This window comes from Oncorhynchus nerka, linkage group LG4 (genome assembly GCF_034236695.1).
Source record: "Oncorhynchus nerka isolate Pitt River linkage group LG4, Oner_Uvic_2.0, whole genome shotgun sequence".
In the NCBI taxonomy this organism is placed as follows: domain Eukaryota; kingdom Metazoa; phylum Chordata; class Actinopteri; order Salmoniformes; family Salmonidae; genus Oncorhynchus; species Oncorhynchus nerka.
This window is the reverse complement of record NC_088399.1, coordinates 24,754,103-24,772,465: the sequence shown is the minus strand read 5'-3', so window position 1 is coordinate 24,772,465 and position 18,363 is coordinate 24,754,103. Positions and strand designations below refer to the sequence as shown.

Below are 18,363 nucleotides of genomic sequence, written 5' to 3'. Positions count from 1 at the left end.
ACCAGATCAATGTGGAGCTATATACAGGGAGTACCAGTACCAGATCAATGTGGAGCTATATACAGGGAGTACCAGTACCAGATCAATGTGGAGCTATATACAGGGAGTACCAGTACCAGATCAATGTGGAGCTATATACAGGGAGTACCAGTACCAGATCAATGTGGAGCTATATACAGGGAGTACCAGTACCAGATCAATGTGGAGCTATATACAGGGAGTACCAGTACCAGATCAATGTGGAGCTATATACAGGGAGTACCAGTACCAGATCAATGTGGAGCTATATACAGGGAGTACCAGTACCAGATCAATGTGGAGCTATATACAGGAGTACCAGTACCAGATCAATGTGGAGCTATATACAGGGAGTACCAGTACCAGATCAATGTGGAGCTATATACAGGGAGTACCAGTACCAGATCAATGTGGAGCTATATACAGGGAGTACCAGTACCAGATCAATGTGGAGCTATATACAGGGAGTACCAGTACCAGATCAATGTGGAGCTATATACAGGGAGTACCAGTACCAGATCAATGTGGAGCTATATACAGGGAGTACCAGTACCAGATCAATGTGGAGCTATATACAGGGAGTACCAGTACCAGATCAATGTGGAGCTATATACAGGGTACCAGTACCAGATCAATGTGGAGCTATATACAGGGAGTACCAGTACCAGATCAATGTGGAGCTATATACAGGGAGTACCAGTACCAGATCAATGTGGAGCTATATACAGGAGTACCAGTACCAGATCAATGTGGAGCTATATACAGGGAGTACCAGTACCAGATCAATGTGGAGCTATATACAGGGAGTACCAGTACCAGATCAATGTGGAGCTATATACAGGGAGTACCAGTACCAGATCAATGTGGAGCTATATAGACCAGATCAATGTGGAGCTATATACAGGGAGTACCAGTACCAGATCAATGTGGAGCTATATACAGGAGTACCAGTACCAGATCAATGTGGAGCTATATACAGGGAGTACCAGTACCAGATCAATGTGGAGCTATATACAGGGAGTACCAGTACCAGATCAATGTGGAGCTATATACAGGGAGTACCAGTACCAGATCAATGTGGAGCTATATACAGGGAGTACCAGTACCAGATCAATGTGGAGCTATATACAGGGAGTACCAGTACCAGATCAATGTGGAGCTATATACAGGGAGTACTAGTACCAGGTCAATGTGGAGCTATATACAGGGAGTACCAGATCAATGTGGAGCTATATACAGGGAGTACCCGTACCAGATCAATGTGGAGCTATATACAGGGAGTACCAGTACCAGATCAATGTGGAGCTATATACAGGGAGTACCAGTACCAGATCAATGTGGAGCTATATACAGGAGTACCAGTACCAGATCAATGTGGAGCATATACAGGGAGTACCAGTACCAGATCAATGTGGAGCTATATACAGGGATTACCAGTACCAGATCAATGTGGAGCTATATACAGGGTTTACCCGTACCAGATCAATGTGGAGCTATATACAGGGAGTACCAGTACCAGATCAATGTGGAGCTATATACAGGGAGTACCAGTACCAGATCAATGTGGAGCTATATACAGAGAGTACCCGTACCAGATCAATGTGGAGCTATATACAGGGAGTACCAGTATCAATGTGGAGCTATATACAGGGAGTACCAGTACCAGATCAATGTGGAGCTATATACAGGAGTACCAGTACCAGATCAATGTGGAGCTATATACAGGGAGTACCAGTACCAGATCAATGTGGAGCTATATACAGGGAGTACCAGTACCAGATCAATGTGGAGCTATATACAGGGAGTAAGTACCAGATCAATGTGGAGCTATATACAGGGAGTACCAGTACCAGATCAATGTGGAGCTATATACAGGGAGTACCAGTACCAGATCAATGTGGAGCTATATACAGGGAGTACCAGTACCAGATCAATGTGGAGCTATATACAGGGAGTACCAGTACCAGATCAATGTGGAGCTATATACAGGGAGTACCAGTACCAGATCAATGTGGAGCTATATACAGGGAGTACCAGTACCAGATCAATGTGGAGCTATATACAGGGAGTACCAGTACCAGATCAATGTGGAGCTATATACAGGGAGTACCAGTACCAGATCAATGTGGAGCTATATACAGGGAGTACTAGTACCAGATCAATGTGGAGCTATATACAGGGAGTACCAGTACCAGATCAATGTGGAGCTATATACAGGGAGTACCAGTACCAGATCAATGTGGAGCTATATACAGGAGTACCAGTACCAGATCAATGTGGAGCTATATACAGGGAGTACCAGTACCAGATCAATGTGGAGCTATATACAGGGAGTACCCGTACCAGAACAATGTGGAGCTATATACAGGGATTACCAGTACCAGATCAATGTGGAGCTATATACAGGGAGTACCAGTACCAGATCAATGTGGAGCTATATACAGGGAGTACCCGTACCAGATCAATGCGGAGCTATATACATGGAGTACCAGTACCATATCAATGTGGAGCTATATACAGGGAGTACCAGTACCAGATCAATGTGTAAATATATAGAGGGAGTACCGGTACCAGATCAATGTGGAGCTATATACAGGGAGTACCCGTACCAGATCAATGTGGAGCTATATACAGGGAGTACCAGTACCAGATTAATGTGGAGCTATATACAGGGAGTACCAGTACCAGATCAATGTGAAGCTATATACAGGGAGTACTAGTACCAGGTCAATGTGGAGCTATATACAGGGATTACCAGCACCAGATCAATGTGGAGCTATTTACAGGGTGTACCTGTACCAGATCAATGTGGAGCTATATACAGGGAGTACCAGTACCAGATCAATGTGGAGCTATATACAGGGAGTACCCGTACCAGAACAATGTGGAGCTATATACAGGGAGTACCAGATCAATGTGGAGCTATATACAGGGAGTACCAGTACCAGATCAATGTGGAGCTATATACAGGGAGTACCAGTACCAGATCAATGTGGACCTATATACAGGGCGTACCAGTACCAGATCAATGTGGAGCTATATACAGGGAGTACCAGTACCAGATCAATGTGTAAATATATAGAGGGAGTACCGGTACCAGGTCAATGTGGAGCTATATACAGGGAGTACCCGTGCCAGATCAATATGGAGCTATATACAGGGATTACCAGTACCAGATCAATGTGGAGCTATATACAGGGAGTACTAGTACCAGGTCAATGTGGAGCTATATACAGGGAGTACCAGTACCAGATCAATGTGGAACTATATACAGGGCGTACCAGATCAATGTGGAACTATATACAGGGAGTACCAGTACCAGATCAATGTGGAGCTATATACAGGGAGTACCAGTACCAGATCAATGTGGAGCCATATACAGGGAGTACCAGTACCAGATCAATGTGGAGCTATATACAGGGAGTATCCGTACCAGAACAATGTGGAGCTATATACAGGGATTACCAGTACCAGATCAATGTGGAGCTATATACAGGGAGTACCAGTACCAGATCAATGTGGAGCTATATACAGAGAGTACCAGTACCAGATCAATGTGGAGCTATATACAGGGAGTACCAGTACCAGATCAATGTGAAGCTATATACAGGGAGTACTAGTACCAGGTCAATGTGGAGCTATTTACAGGGTGTACCTGTACCAGATCAATGTGGAGCTATATACAGGGAGTACCAGTACCAGATCAATGTGGACCTATATACAGGGCGTACCAGTACCAGATCAATGTGGAGCTATATACAGGGAGTACCAGTACCAGATCAATGTGTAAATATATAGAGGGAGTACCGGTACAAGGTCAATGTGGAGCTATATACAGGGAGTACCCGTGCCAGATCAATATGGAGCTATATACAGGGATTACCAGTACCAGATCAATGTGGAGCTATATACAGGGAGTACTAGTACCAGGTCAATGTGGAGCTATATACAGGGAGTACCAGTACCAGATCAATGTGGAGCTATATACAGGGAGTATCCGTACCAGAACAATGTGGAGCTATATACAGGGATTACCAGCACCAGATCAATGTGGAGCTATTTACAGGGTGTACCCGTACCAGATCAATGTGGAGCTATATACAGAGAGTACCAGATCAATGTGGAGCTATATACAGGGAGTACCAGTACCAGATCAATGTGGAGCTATTTACAGGGTGTACCTGTACCAGATCAATGTGGAGCTATATACAGGGAGTACCAGTACCAGATCAATGTGAAGCTATATACAGGGATTACCAGTACCAGATCAATGTGGAGCTATATACAGGGTGTACCAGTACCAGATCAATGTGGAGCTATATACAGGGAGTACCAGTACCAGATCAATGTGGAGCTATATACAGGGATTACCAGTACCAGATCAATGTGGAGCTATTTACAGGGAGTACCAGTACCAGATCAATGTGGAGCTATATACAGGAGTACCAGACCAGATCAATGTGGAGCTATATACAGGGAGTACCAGTACCAGATCAATGTGGAGCTATATACAGGGAGTACCAGTACCAGATCAATGTGGAGCTATATACAGGGAGTACCAGTACCAGATCAATGTGGAGCTATATACAGGAGTACCAGTACCAGATCAATGTGGACCTATATACAGGGCGTACCAGTACCAGATCAATGTGGAGCTATATACAGGAGTAACAGATCAATGTGGAGCTATATACAGGAGTACCAGTACCAGATCAATGTGGAGCTATATACAGGGTACCAGTACCAGATCAATGTGGAGCTATATACAGGGAGTACCAGTACCAGATCAATGTGGAGCTATATACAGGGTGTACCAGTACCAGATCAATGTGGAGCTATATACAGGAGTACCAGTACCAGATCAATGTGGAGCTATATACAGGAGTACCTGTACCAGATCAATGTGGAGCTATATACAGGGAGTACCAGTACCAGATCAATGTGGAGCTATATACAGGGAGTACCAGTACCAGATCAATGTGGAGCTATATACAGGGAGTACCAGTACCAGATCAATGTGGAGCTATATACAGGGAGTACCAGTACCAGATCAATGTGGAGCTATATACAGGGAGTACCAGTACCAGATCAATGTGGAGCTATATACAGGGCATACCAGTACCAGATCAATGTGGAGCTATATACAGGGAGTACCAGTACCAGATCAATGTGGAGCTATATACAGGAGTACCAGTACCAGATCAATGTGGAGCTATATACAGGGAGTACCAGTACCAGATCAATGTGGAGCTATATACAGGAGTACCAGTACCAGATCAATGTGGAGCTATATACAGGGATCCAGATCAGATCAATGTGGAGCTATATACAGGGAGTACCAGTACCAGATCAATGTGGAGCTATATACAGGGAGTACCAGTACCAGATCAATGTGGAGCTATATACAGGGAGTACCAGTACCAGATCAATGTGGAGCTATATACAGGGAGTACCAGTACCAGATCAATGTGGACCTATATACAGGGAGTACCAGTACCAGATCAATGTGGAGCTATATACAGGGAGTAACACCAGATCAATGTGGAGCTATATACAGGGAGTACCAGTACCAGATCAATGTGGAGCTATATACAGGGCGTACCAGTACCAGATCAATGTGGAGCTATATACAGGGAGTACCAGTACCAGATCAATGTGGAGCTATATACAGGGAGTAACAGATCAATGTGGAGCTATATACAGGGGAGTACCAGTACCAGATCAATGTGGAGCTATATACAGGAGTACCAGTACCAGATCAATGTGGAGCTATATACAGGGAGTACCAGTACCAGATCAATGTGGAGCTATATACAGGGAGTACCAGATCAATGTGGAGCTATATACAGGGAGTACTAGTACCAGGTCAATGTGGAGCTATATACAGGGAGTACCAGTACCAGATCAATGTGGAGCTATATACAGGGTGTACCAGTACCAGATCAATGTGGAGCTATATACAGGGAGTACCAGTACCAGATCAATGTGGAGCTATATACAGGGAGTACCAGTACCAGATCAATGTGGAGCTATATACAGGAGTACCAGTACCAGATCAATGTGGAGCTATATACAGGGCATACCAGTACCAGATCAATGTGGAGCTATATACAGGGAGTACCAGTACCAGATCAATGTGGAGCTATATACAGAGGAGTACCAGTACCAGATCAATGTGGAGCTATATACAGGGAGTACCAGTACCAGATCAATGTGGAGCTATATACAGGGAGTACCAGTACCAGATCAATGTGGAGCTATATACAGGGAGTACCAGTACCAGATCAATGTGGAGCTATATACAGGAGTACCAGTACCAGATCAATGTGGAGCTATATACAGGGAGTACCAGTACCAGATCAATGTGGAGCTATATACAGGGAGTACCAGTACCAGATCAATGTGGAAATATATACAGGAGTACCAGTACCAGATCAATGTGGAGCTATATACAGGAGTACCCGTACCAGATCAATGTGGAGCTATATACAGGGATTACCAGTACCAGATCAATGTGGAGCTATATACAGGGAGTACTAGTACCAGATCAATGTGGAGCTATATACAGGGAGTACCAGTACCAGATCAATGTGGAGCTATATACAGGGAGTACTAGTACCAGGTCAATGTGGAGCTATATACAGGGATTACCAGTACCAGATCAATGTGGAGCTATATACAGGGTGTACCAGTACCAGATCAATGTGGAGCTATATACAGGGAGTACCAGATCAATGTGGAGCTATATACAGGGAGTACCAGTACCAGATCAATGTGGAGCTATATACAGGGAGTACCAGTACCAGATCAATGTGGAGCTATATACAGGGAGTACCAGTACCAGATCAATGTGGAGCTATATACAGGGATTACCAGTACCAGATCAATGTGGAGCTATATACAGGAGTACCAGTACCAGATCAATGTGGAGCTATATACAGGAGTACCAGTACCAGATCAATGTGGAGCTATATACAGGGAGTACCAGTACCAGATCAATGTGGAGCTATTTACAGGGTGTACCCGTACCAGATCAATGTGGAGCTATATACAGGGAGTACCAGATCAATGTGGAGCTATATACAGGAGTACCAGTACCAGATCAATGTGGAGCTATATACAGGAGTACCAGTACCAGATCAATGTGGAGCTATATACAGGGAGTACCAGTACCAGATCAATGTGGAGCTATATACAGGAGTACCAGTACCAGATCAATGTGGAGCTATATACAGGGAGTACCAGTACCAGATCAATGTGGAGCTATATACAGGAGTAACCAGATCAATGTGGAGCTATATACAGGGAGTACCAGTACCAGATCAATGTGGACTATATACAGGGCGTACCAGTACCAGATCAATGTGGAGCTATATACAGGGCGTACCAGTACCAGATCAATGTGGAGCTATATACAGGGAGTAACAGATCAATGTGGAGCTATATACAGGGAGTACCAGTACCAGATCAATGTGGAGCTATATACAGGGAGTACCTGTACCAGATCAATGTGGAGCTATATACAGGGGGTACCAGTACCAGATCAATGTGGAGCTATATACAGGAGTACCAGTACCAGATCAATGTGGAGCTATATACAGAGAGTACCAGTACCAGATCAATGTGGAGCTATATACAGGGAGTACCAGTACCAGATCAATGTGGAGCTATATACAGGGAGTACCAGATCAATGTGGAGCTATATACAGGGCAGTACCAGTACCAGGTCAATGTGGAGCTATATACAGGGAGTACCAGTACCAGATCAATGTGTAAATATATAGAGGGAGTACCGGTACCAGATCAATGTGGAGCTATATACAGGGAGTACCCGTGCCAGATCAATGTGGAACTATATACAGGGAGTACCCGTACCAGATCAATGTGGAGCTATATACAGGGAGTACCAGATCAATGTGGAGCTATATACAGGGAGTACCAGTACCAGATCAATGTGGAACTATATACAGGGAGTACCAGATCAATGTGGAGCTATATACAGGGAGTACCAGTACCAGATCAATGTGGAGCTATATACAGGGAGTACCAGTACCAGATCAATGTGGAGCTATATACAGGGAGTACCAGTACCAGATCAATGTGGAGCTATATACAGGGAGTAACAGATCAATGTGGAGCTATATACAGGGAGTACCAGTACCAGATCAATGTGGACCTATATACAGGGCGTACCAGCACCAGATCAATGTGGAGCTATATACAGGGCGTACCAGTACCAGATCAATGTGGAGCTATATACAGGGAGTAACAGATCAATGTGGAGCTATATACAGGGAGTACCAGTACCAGATCAATGTGGAGCTATATACAGGGAGTACCAGTACCAGATCAATGTGGAGCTATATACAGGGAGTACCAGTACCAGATCAATGTGGAGCTATATACAGGGTACCAGTACCAGATCAATGTGGAGCTATATACAGGGCATACCAGTACCAGATCAATGTGGAGCTATATACAGGAGTACTAGTACCAGATCAATGTGGAGCTATATACAGGGATTACCAGCACCAGATCAATGTGGAGCTATTTACAGGGTGTACCCGTACCAGATCAATGTGGAGCTATATACAGGAGTACCCGTACCAGATCAATGTGGAGCTATACACAGGAGTACCAGATCAATGTGGAGCTATATACAGGGAGTACCAGTACCAGATCAATGTGGAGCTATATACAGGGAGTACCAGTACCAGATCAATGTGGAGCTATATACAGGGAGTACCAGTACCAGATCAATGTGGAGCTATATACAGGGAGTACCAGTACCAGATCAATGTGGAGCTATATACAGGGAGTACTAGTACCAGGTCAATGTGGAGCTATATACAGGGAGTACCAGTACCAGATCAATGTGGAGCTATATACAGGGAGTACCCGTACCAGAACAATGTGGAGCTATATACAGGAGTACCAGATCAATGTGGAGCTATATACAGGGAGTACCAGTACCAGATCAATGTGGAGCTATTTACAGGGAGTAGTACCAGATCAATGTGGAGCTATATACAGGGAGTACCAGTACCAGATCAATGTGGAGCTATATACAGGGAGTACCAGTACCAGATCAATGTGGAGCTATATACAGGGCGTACCAGTACCAGATCAATGTGGAGCTATATACAGGGAGTAACAGATCAATGTGGAGCTATATACAGGGAGTACCAGTACCAGATCAATGTGGACCTATATACAGGGCGTACCAGCACCAGATCAATGTGGAGCTATATACAGGGCGTACCAGTACCAGATCAATGTGGAGCTATATACAGGGAGTAACAGATCAATGTGGAGCTATATACAGGAGTACCAGTACCAGATCAATGTGGAGCTATATACAGAGAGTACCAGTACCAGATCAATGCGGAGCTATATACAGGGAGTTCCAGTACCAGATCAATGTGGAGCTATATACGGGGAGTACCAGATCAATGTGGAGCTATATACAGGGCATACCCGTACCAGGTCAATGTGGAGCTATATACAGGGAGTACTAGTACCAGGTCAATGTGGAGCTATATACAGGGATTACCAGCACCAGATCAATGTGGAGCTATTTACAGGGTGTACCCGTACCAGATCAATGTGGAGCTATATACAGGGAGTACCAGATCAATGTGGAGCTATACACAGGGAGTACCAGATCAATGTGGAGCTATATACAGGGCATACCCGTACCAGGTCAATGTGGAGCTATATACAGGGAGTACCAGTACCAGATCAATGTGTACATATATAGAGGGAGTACCAGTACCAGATCAATGTGGAGCTATATACAGGGAGTACCCGTGCCAGATCAATATGGAGCTATATACAGGGAGTACCAGTAGCAGATCAATGTGGAGCTATATACAGGGAGTACTAGTACCAGGTCAATGTGGAGCTATATACAGGGAGTACCAGTACCAGATCAATGTGGAGCTATATACAGGGAGTACCCGTACCAGAACAATGTGGAGCTATATACAGGGAGTACCAGATCAACGTGGAGCTATATACAGGGAGTACCAGTACCAGATCAATGTGGAGCTATTTACAGGGAGTACCAGATCAATGTGGAGCTATATACAGGGAGTACCAGTACCAGATCAATGTGGAGCTATATACAGGGAGTACCAGTACCAGATCAATGTGGACCTATATACAGGGCGTACCAGTACCAGATCAATGTGGAGCTATATACAGGGAGTAACAGATCAATGTGGAGCTATATACAGGGAGTACCAGTACCAGATCAATGTGGAGCTATATACAGGGAGTACCAGTACCAGATCAATGTGGAGCTATATACAGGGCGTACCAGTACCAGATCAATGTGGAGCTATATACAGGAGTAACAGATCAATGTGGAGCTATATACAGGGAGTACCAGTACCAGATCAATGTGGAGCTATATACAGGGAGTACCAGTACCAGATCAATGTGGAGCTATATACAGGAGTACCAGTACCAGATCAATGTGGAGCTATATACAGGGAGTACCAGATCAATGTGGAGCTATATACAGGGCATACCAGTACCAGATCAATGTGGAGCTATATACAGGGAGTACTAGTACCAGGTCAATGTGGAGCTATATACAGGGATTACCAGCACCAGATCAATGTGGAGCTATTTACAGGGTGTACCACAATGTGGAGCTATATACAGGAGTACCAGATCAATGTGGAGCTATATACAGGGAGTACCAGTACCAGATCAATGTGGAGCTATTTACAGGGTGTACCTGTACCAGATCAATGTGGAGCTATATACAGGGAGTACCAGTACCAGATCAATGTGAAGCTATATACAGGGATTACCAGTACCAGATCAATGTGGAGCTATATACAGGGAGTACCAGTACCAGATCAATGTGGAGCTATATACAGGGAGTACTAGTACCAGGTCAATGTGGAGCTATATACAGGGATTACAAGCACCAGATCAATGTGGAGCTATTTCAGGGTGTACCAGTACCAGATCAATGTGGAGCTATATACAGGAGTACCAGATCAATGTGGAGCTATATACAGGGAGTACCAGTACCAGATCAATGTGGACCTATATACAGGGAGTACCAGTACCAGATCAATGTGGAGCTATATACAGGGAGTACCAGTACCAGATCAATGTGGAGCTATATACAGTGAGTACCAGTACCAGATCAATGTGGACCTATATACAGGGCGTACCAGTACCAGATCAATGTGGAGCTATATACAGGGAGTAACAGATCAATGTGGAGCTATATACAGGGAGTACCAGTACCAGATGAATGTGGAGCTATATACAGGGAGTACCAGATCAATGTGGAGCTATATACAGGAGTACCAGTACCAGATCAATGTGGAGCTATATACAGGGAGTAACAGATCAATGTGGAGCTATATACAGGGAGTACCAGTACCAGATCAATGTGGAGCTATATACAAGGAGTACCTGTACCAGATCAATGTGGAGCTATATACAGGGGGTACCCGTACCAGATCAATGTGGAGCTATATACAGGGAGTACCAGTACCAGATCAATGTGGAGCTATATACAGGAGTACCAGTACCAGATCAATGTGGAGCTATATACAGGGAGTACCAGTACAAGATCAATGTGGAGCTATACACAGGGAGTACCAGATCAATGTGGAGCTATATACAGGGCATACCCGTACCAGGTCAATGTGGAGCTATATACAGGGAGTACCAGTACCAGATCAATGTGGAGCTATATACAGGGAGTACCAGTACCAGATCAATGTGGAGCTATATACAGGGAGTACCAGTACCAGATCAATATGGAGCTATATACAGGAGTACCAGTACCAGATCAATGTGGAGCTATATACAGGGAGTACCAGTACCAGATCAATGTGGAGCTATATACAGGGAGTACCAGTACCAGAACAATGTGGAGCTATATACAGGGAGTACCAGATCAATGTGGAGCTATATACAGGGAGTACCAGTACCAGATCAATGTGGAGCTATTTACAGGGAGTACCAGATCAATGTGGAGCTATATACAGGGAGTACCAGTACCAGATCAATGTGGAGCTATATACAGGGCGTACCAGTACCAGATCAATGTGGAGCTATATACAGGGAGTAACAGATCAATGTGGAGCTATATACAGGGAGTACCAGTACCAGATCAATGTGGACCTATATACAGGGCGTACCAGCACAAGATCAATGTGGAGCTATATACAGGGCGTACCAGTACCAGATCAATGTGGAGCTATATACAGGGAGTACCAGATCAATGTGGAGCTATATACAGGGAGTACCAGTACCAGATCAATGTGGACCTATATACAGGGAGTACCAGTACCAGATCAATGTGGAGCTATATACAGGGAGTACCAGTACCAGATCAATGTGGAGCTATATACAGTGAGTACCAGTACCAGATCAATGTGGACCTATATACAGGGCGTACCAGTACCAGATCAATGTGGAGCTATATACAGGGAGTAACAGATCAATGTGGAGCTATATACAGGGAGTACCAGTACCAGATCAATGTGGACCTATATACAGGGCGTACCAGCACCAGATCAATGTGGAGCTATATACAGGGCGTACCAGTACCAGATCAATGTGGAGCTATATACAGGAGTAACAGATCAATGTGGAGCTATATACAGGGAGTACCAGTACCAGATCAATGTGGAGCTATATACAGGGAGTACCTGTACCAGATCAATGTGGAGCTATATACAGGGGTACCCGTACCAGATCAATGTGGAGCTATATACAGGGAGTACCAGTACCAGATCAATGTGGAGCTATATACAGAGAGTACCAGTACCAGATCAATGTGGAGCTATATACAGGAGTACCAGTACCAGATCAATGTGGAGCTATATACAGGGAGTACCAGATCAATGTGGAGCTATATACAGGGCATACCCGTACCAGGTCAATGTGGAGCTATATACAGGGAGTACCAGTACCAGATCAATGTGTACATATATAGAGGGAGTACCAGTACCAGATCAATGTGGAGCTATATACAGGAGTACCAGTACCAGATCAATATGGAGCTATATACAGGGAGTACCAGTAGCAGATCAATGTGGAGCTATATACAGGGAGTACTAGTACCAGGTCAATGTGGAGCTATATACAGGGAGTACCAGTACCAGATCAATGTGGAGCTATATACAGGGAGTACCAGTACCAGATCAATGTGGAGCTATATACAGGGAGTACCCGTACCAGAACAATGTGGAGCTATATACAGGGAGTACCAGATCAACGTGGAGCTATATACAGGGAGTACCAGTACCAGATCAATGTGGAGCTATTTACAGGGAGTACCAGATCAATGTGGAGCTATATACAGGGAGTACCAGTACCAGATCAATGTGGAGCTATATACAGGGAGTACCAGTACCAGATCAATGTGGACCTATATACAGGGCGTACCAGTACCAGATCAATGTGGAGCTATATACAGGGAGTAACAGATCAATGTGGAGCTATATACAGGGAGTACCAGTACCAGATCAATGTGGACCTATATACAGGGCGTACCAGCACCAGATCAATGTGGAGCTATATACAGGGCGTACCAGTACCAGATCAATGTGGAGCTATATACAGGAGTACCAGATCAATGTGGAGCTATATACAGGAGTACCAGTACCAGATCAATGTGGACCTATATACAGGAGTACCAGTACCAGATCAATGTGGAGCTATATACAGGGAGTACCAGTACCAGATCAATGTGGAGCTATATACAGGAGTACCAGTACCAGATCAATGTGGAGCTATATACAGGGAGTACCAGTACCAGATCAATGTGGAGCTATATACAGGGAGTAACAGATCAATGTGGAGCTATATACAGGAGTACCAGTACCAGATCAATGTGGAGCTATATACAGGGAGTACCAGTACCAGATCAATGTGGAGCTATATACAGGGAGTACCAGTACCAGATCAATGTGGAGCTATATACAGGGAGTAAGTACAGATCAATGTGGAGCTATATACAGGAGTACCAGTACCAGATCAATGTGGAGCTATATACAGGAGTACCAGTACCAGATCAATGTGGAGCTATATACAGGGAGTACCAGTACCAGATCAATGTGGAGCTATATACAGGGCGTACCAGTACCAGATCAATGTGGAGCTATATACAGGGAGTAACAGATCAATGTGGAGCTATATACAGGAGTACCAGTACCAGATCAATGTGGAGCTATATACAGGGAGTACCAGTACCAGATCAATGTGGAGCTATATACAGGGAGTTCCAGTACCAGATCAATGTGGAGCTATATACAGGGAGTACCAGTACCAGATCAATGTGGAGCTATATACAGGGTCAATGTGGAGCTATATACAGGGAGTACTAGATCAATGTGGAGCTATATACAGGGATTACCAGTACCAGATCAATGTGGAGCTATTTACAGGGTGTACCAGTACCAGATCAATGTGGAGCTATATACAGGAGTACCAGTACCAGATCAATGTGGAGCTATATACAGGGTGTACCAGTACCAGATCAATGTGGAGCTATATACAGGGAGTACCAGTACCAGATCAATGTGAAGCTATATACAGGGAGTACCAGTACCAGAACAATGTGGAGCTATATACAGGGAGTACCAGATCAGATCAATGTGGAGCTATATACAGGGAGTACCAGTACCAGATCAATGTGGAGCTATTTACAGGGAGTACCAGATCAATGTGGAGCTATATACAGGAGTACCAGTACCAGATCAATGTGGAGCTATATACAGGGAGTACCAGTACCAGATCAATGTGGAGCTATATACAGGGAGTACCAGTACCAGATCAATGTGGAGCTATATACAGGGAGTAACAGATCAATGTGGAGCTATATACAGGAGTACCAGTACCAGATCAATGTGGAGCTATATACAGGGAGTACCAGCACCAGATCAATGTGGAGCTATATACAGGGCGTACCAGTACCAGATCAATGTGGAGCTATATACAGGGAGTAACAGATCAATGTGGAGCTATATACAGGAGTACCAGTACCAGATCAATGTGGAGCTATATACAGAGAGTACCCGTACCAGATCAATGCGGAGCTATATACAGGGAGTTCCAGTACCAGATCAATGTGGAGCTATATACGGGGAGTACCAGATCAACGTGGAGCTATATACAGGGAGTACCAGTACCAGATCAATGTGGAGCTATTTACAGGGAGTACCAGATCAATGTGGAGCTATATACAGGGAGTACCAGTACCAGATCAATGTGGAGCTATATACAGGGAGTACCAGTACCAGATCAATGTGGACCTATATACAGGGCGTACCAGTACCAGATCAATGTGGAGCTATATACAGGGAGTAACAGATCAATGTGGAGCTATATACAGGGAGTACCAGTACCAGATCAATGTGGACCTATATACAGGGCGTACCAGCACCAGATCAATGTGGAGCTATATACAGGGCGTACCAGTACCAGATCAATGTGGAGCTATATACAGGGAGTAAGTACCAGATCAATGTGGAGCTATATACAGGGAGTACCAGTACCAGATCAATGTGGAGCTATATACAGGAGTACCAGTACCAGATCAATGTGGAGCTATATACAGGAGTACCAGTACCAGATCAATGTGGAGCTATATACAGGAGTACCAGATCAATGTGGAGCTATATACAGGGATACCAGTACCAGATCAATGTGGAGCTATATACAGGGAGTACTAGTACCAGGTCAATGTGGAGCTATATACAGGGATTACCAGCACCAGATCAATGTGGAGCTATTTACAGGGTGTACCTGTACCAGATCAATGTGGAGCTATATACAGGGAGTACCAGTACCAGATCAATGTGGAGCTATATACAGGGAGTACCAGTACCAGATCAATGTGGAGCTATATACAGGAGTACCAGTACCAGATCAATGTGGAGCTATATACAGGGAGTAACAGATCAATGTGGAGCTATATACAGGGGAGTACCAGTACCAGATCAATGTGGAGCTATATACAGGAGTACCAGTACCAGATCAATGTGGAGCTATATACAGGGAGTACCAGTACCAGATCAATGTGGAGCTATATACAGGGAGTACCAGATCAATGTGGAGCTATATACAGGGCAGTACCAGTACCAGATCAATGTGGAGCTATATACAGGAGTACTAGTACCAGATCAATGTGGAGCTATATACAGGGATTACCAGTACCAGATCAATGTGGAGCTATTTACAGGGTGTACCAGTACCAGATCAATGTGGAGCTATATACAGGGAGTACCAGTACCAGATCAATGTGGAGCTATTTACAGGGTGTACCTGTACCAGATCAATGTGGAGCTATATACAGGGAGTACCAGTACCAGATCAATGTGGAGCTATATACAGGGATTACCAGTACCAGATCAATGTGGAGCTATATACAGGAGTACCAGATCAATGTGGAGCTATATACAGGAGTACCAGTACCAGATCAATGTGGAGCTATTTACAGGGTGTAGTACCAGATCAATGTGGAGCTATATACAGGGAGTACCAGTACCAGATCAATGTGGAGCTATATACAGGGAGTACCAGTACCAGATCAATGTGGACCTATATACAGGGCGTACCAGTACCAGATCAATGTGGAGCTATATACAGGAGTAACAGATCAATGTGGAGCTATATACAGGGAGTACCAGTACCAGATCAATGTGGACCTATATACAGGGCGTACCAGCACCAGATCAATGTGGAGCTATATACAGGGCGTACCAGTACCAGATCAATGTGGAGCTATATACAGGGAGTAACAGATCAATGTGGAGCTATATACAGGGAGTACCAGTACCAGATCAATGTGGAGCTATATACAGGGAGTACCAGTACCAGATCAATGTGGAGCTATATACAGGGAGTTCCAGTACCAGATCAATGTGGAGCTATATACAGGGGAGTACCAGATCAATGTGGAGCTATATACAGGAGTACCAGTACCAGATCAATGTGGAGCTATATACAGGGCGTACCAGTACCAGATCAATGTGGAGCTATATACAGGGAGTACCAGTACCAGATCAATGTGGAGCTATATACAGGAGTACCAGTACCAGATCAATGTGGAGCTATATACAGGGATTACCAGTACCAGATCAATGTGGAGCTATATACAGGGATACCAGATCAATGTGGAGCTATATACAGGGAGTACCAGTACCAGATCAATGTGGAGCTATATACAGGGCGTAGTACCAGATCAATGTGGAGCTATATACAGGGAGTAACAGATCAATGTGGAGCTATATACAGGGAGTACCAGTACCAGATCAATGTGGAGCTATATACAGGGAGTACCAGTACCAGATCAATGTGGAGCTATATACAGGGAGTACCAGTACCAGATCAATGTGGAGCTATATACAGGGAGTACCAGTACCAGATCAATGTGGAGCTATATACAGGAGTAACAGATCAATGTGGAGCTATATACAGGGAGTACCAGTACCAGATCAATGTGGAGCTATATACAGGAGTACCAGTACCAGATCAATGTGGAGCTATATACAGGGAGTTCCAGTACCAGATCAATGTGGAGCTATATACAGGGGAGTACCAGATCAATGTGGAGCTATATACAGGGCATACCAGTACCAGGTCAATGTGGAGCTATATACAGGGAGTACTAGTACCAGATCAATGTGGAGCTATATACAGGGATTACCAGTACCAGATCAATGTGGAGCTATATACAGGGTGTACCCGTACCAGATCAATGTGGAGCTATATACAGGAGTACCAGTACCAGATCAATGTGGAGCTATATACAGGGTGTACCTGTACCAGATCAATGTGGAGCTATATACAGGAGTACCAGTACCAGATCAATGTGGAGCTATATACAGGAGTAACAGATCAATGTGGAGCTATATACAGGGAGTACCAGTACCAGATCAATGTGGAGCTATATACAGGAGTACCCGTACCAGATCAATGTGGAGCTATATACAGGGAGTACCAGTACCAGATCAATGTGGAGCTATATACAGGGGTAGTACCAGATCAATGTGGAGCTATATACAGGGAGTACCAGTACCAGATCAATGTGGAGCTATATACAGGGAGTACTAGTACCAGGTCAATGTGAGCTATATACAGGGATTACCAGTACCAGATCAATGTGGAGCTATTTACAGGGTGTACCCGTACCAGATCAATGTGGAGCTATATACAGGAGTACCAGTACCAGATCAATGTGGAGCTATATACAGGGTGTACCAGTACCAGATCAATGTGGAGCTATATACAGGGAGTACCAGTACCAGATCAATGTGGAAGCTATATACAGGGATTACCAGTACCAGAACAATGTGGAGC

At 44.4% G+C, this 18,363-nt stretch overlaps 1 protein-coding gene across 3 annotated transcripts in view; it reads left to right on the top strand.

Annotated features, from left to right (window-relative positions):
• LOC115123700 (seizure 6-like protein) overlaps positions 1 to 18,363 on the top strand; it is a 261,744-nt gene that overhangs the window by 160,270 nt on the left and 83,111 nt on the right. The gene's annotated exons all lie outside the window — the stretch shown is intronic.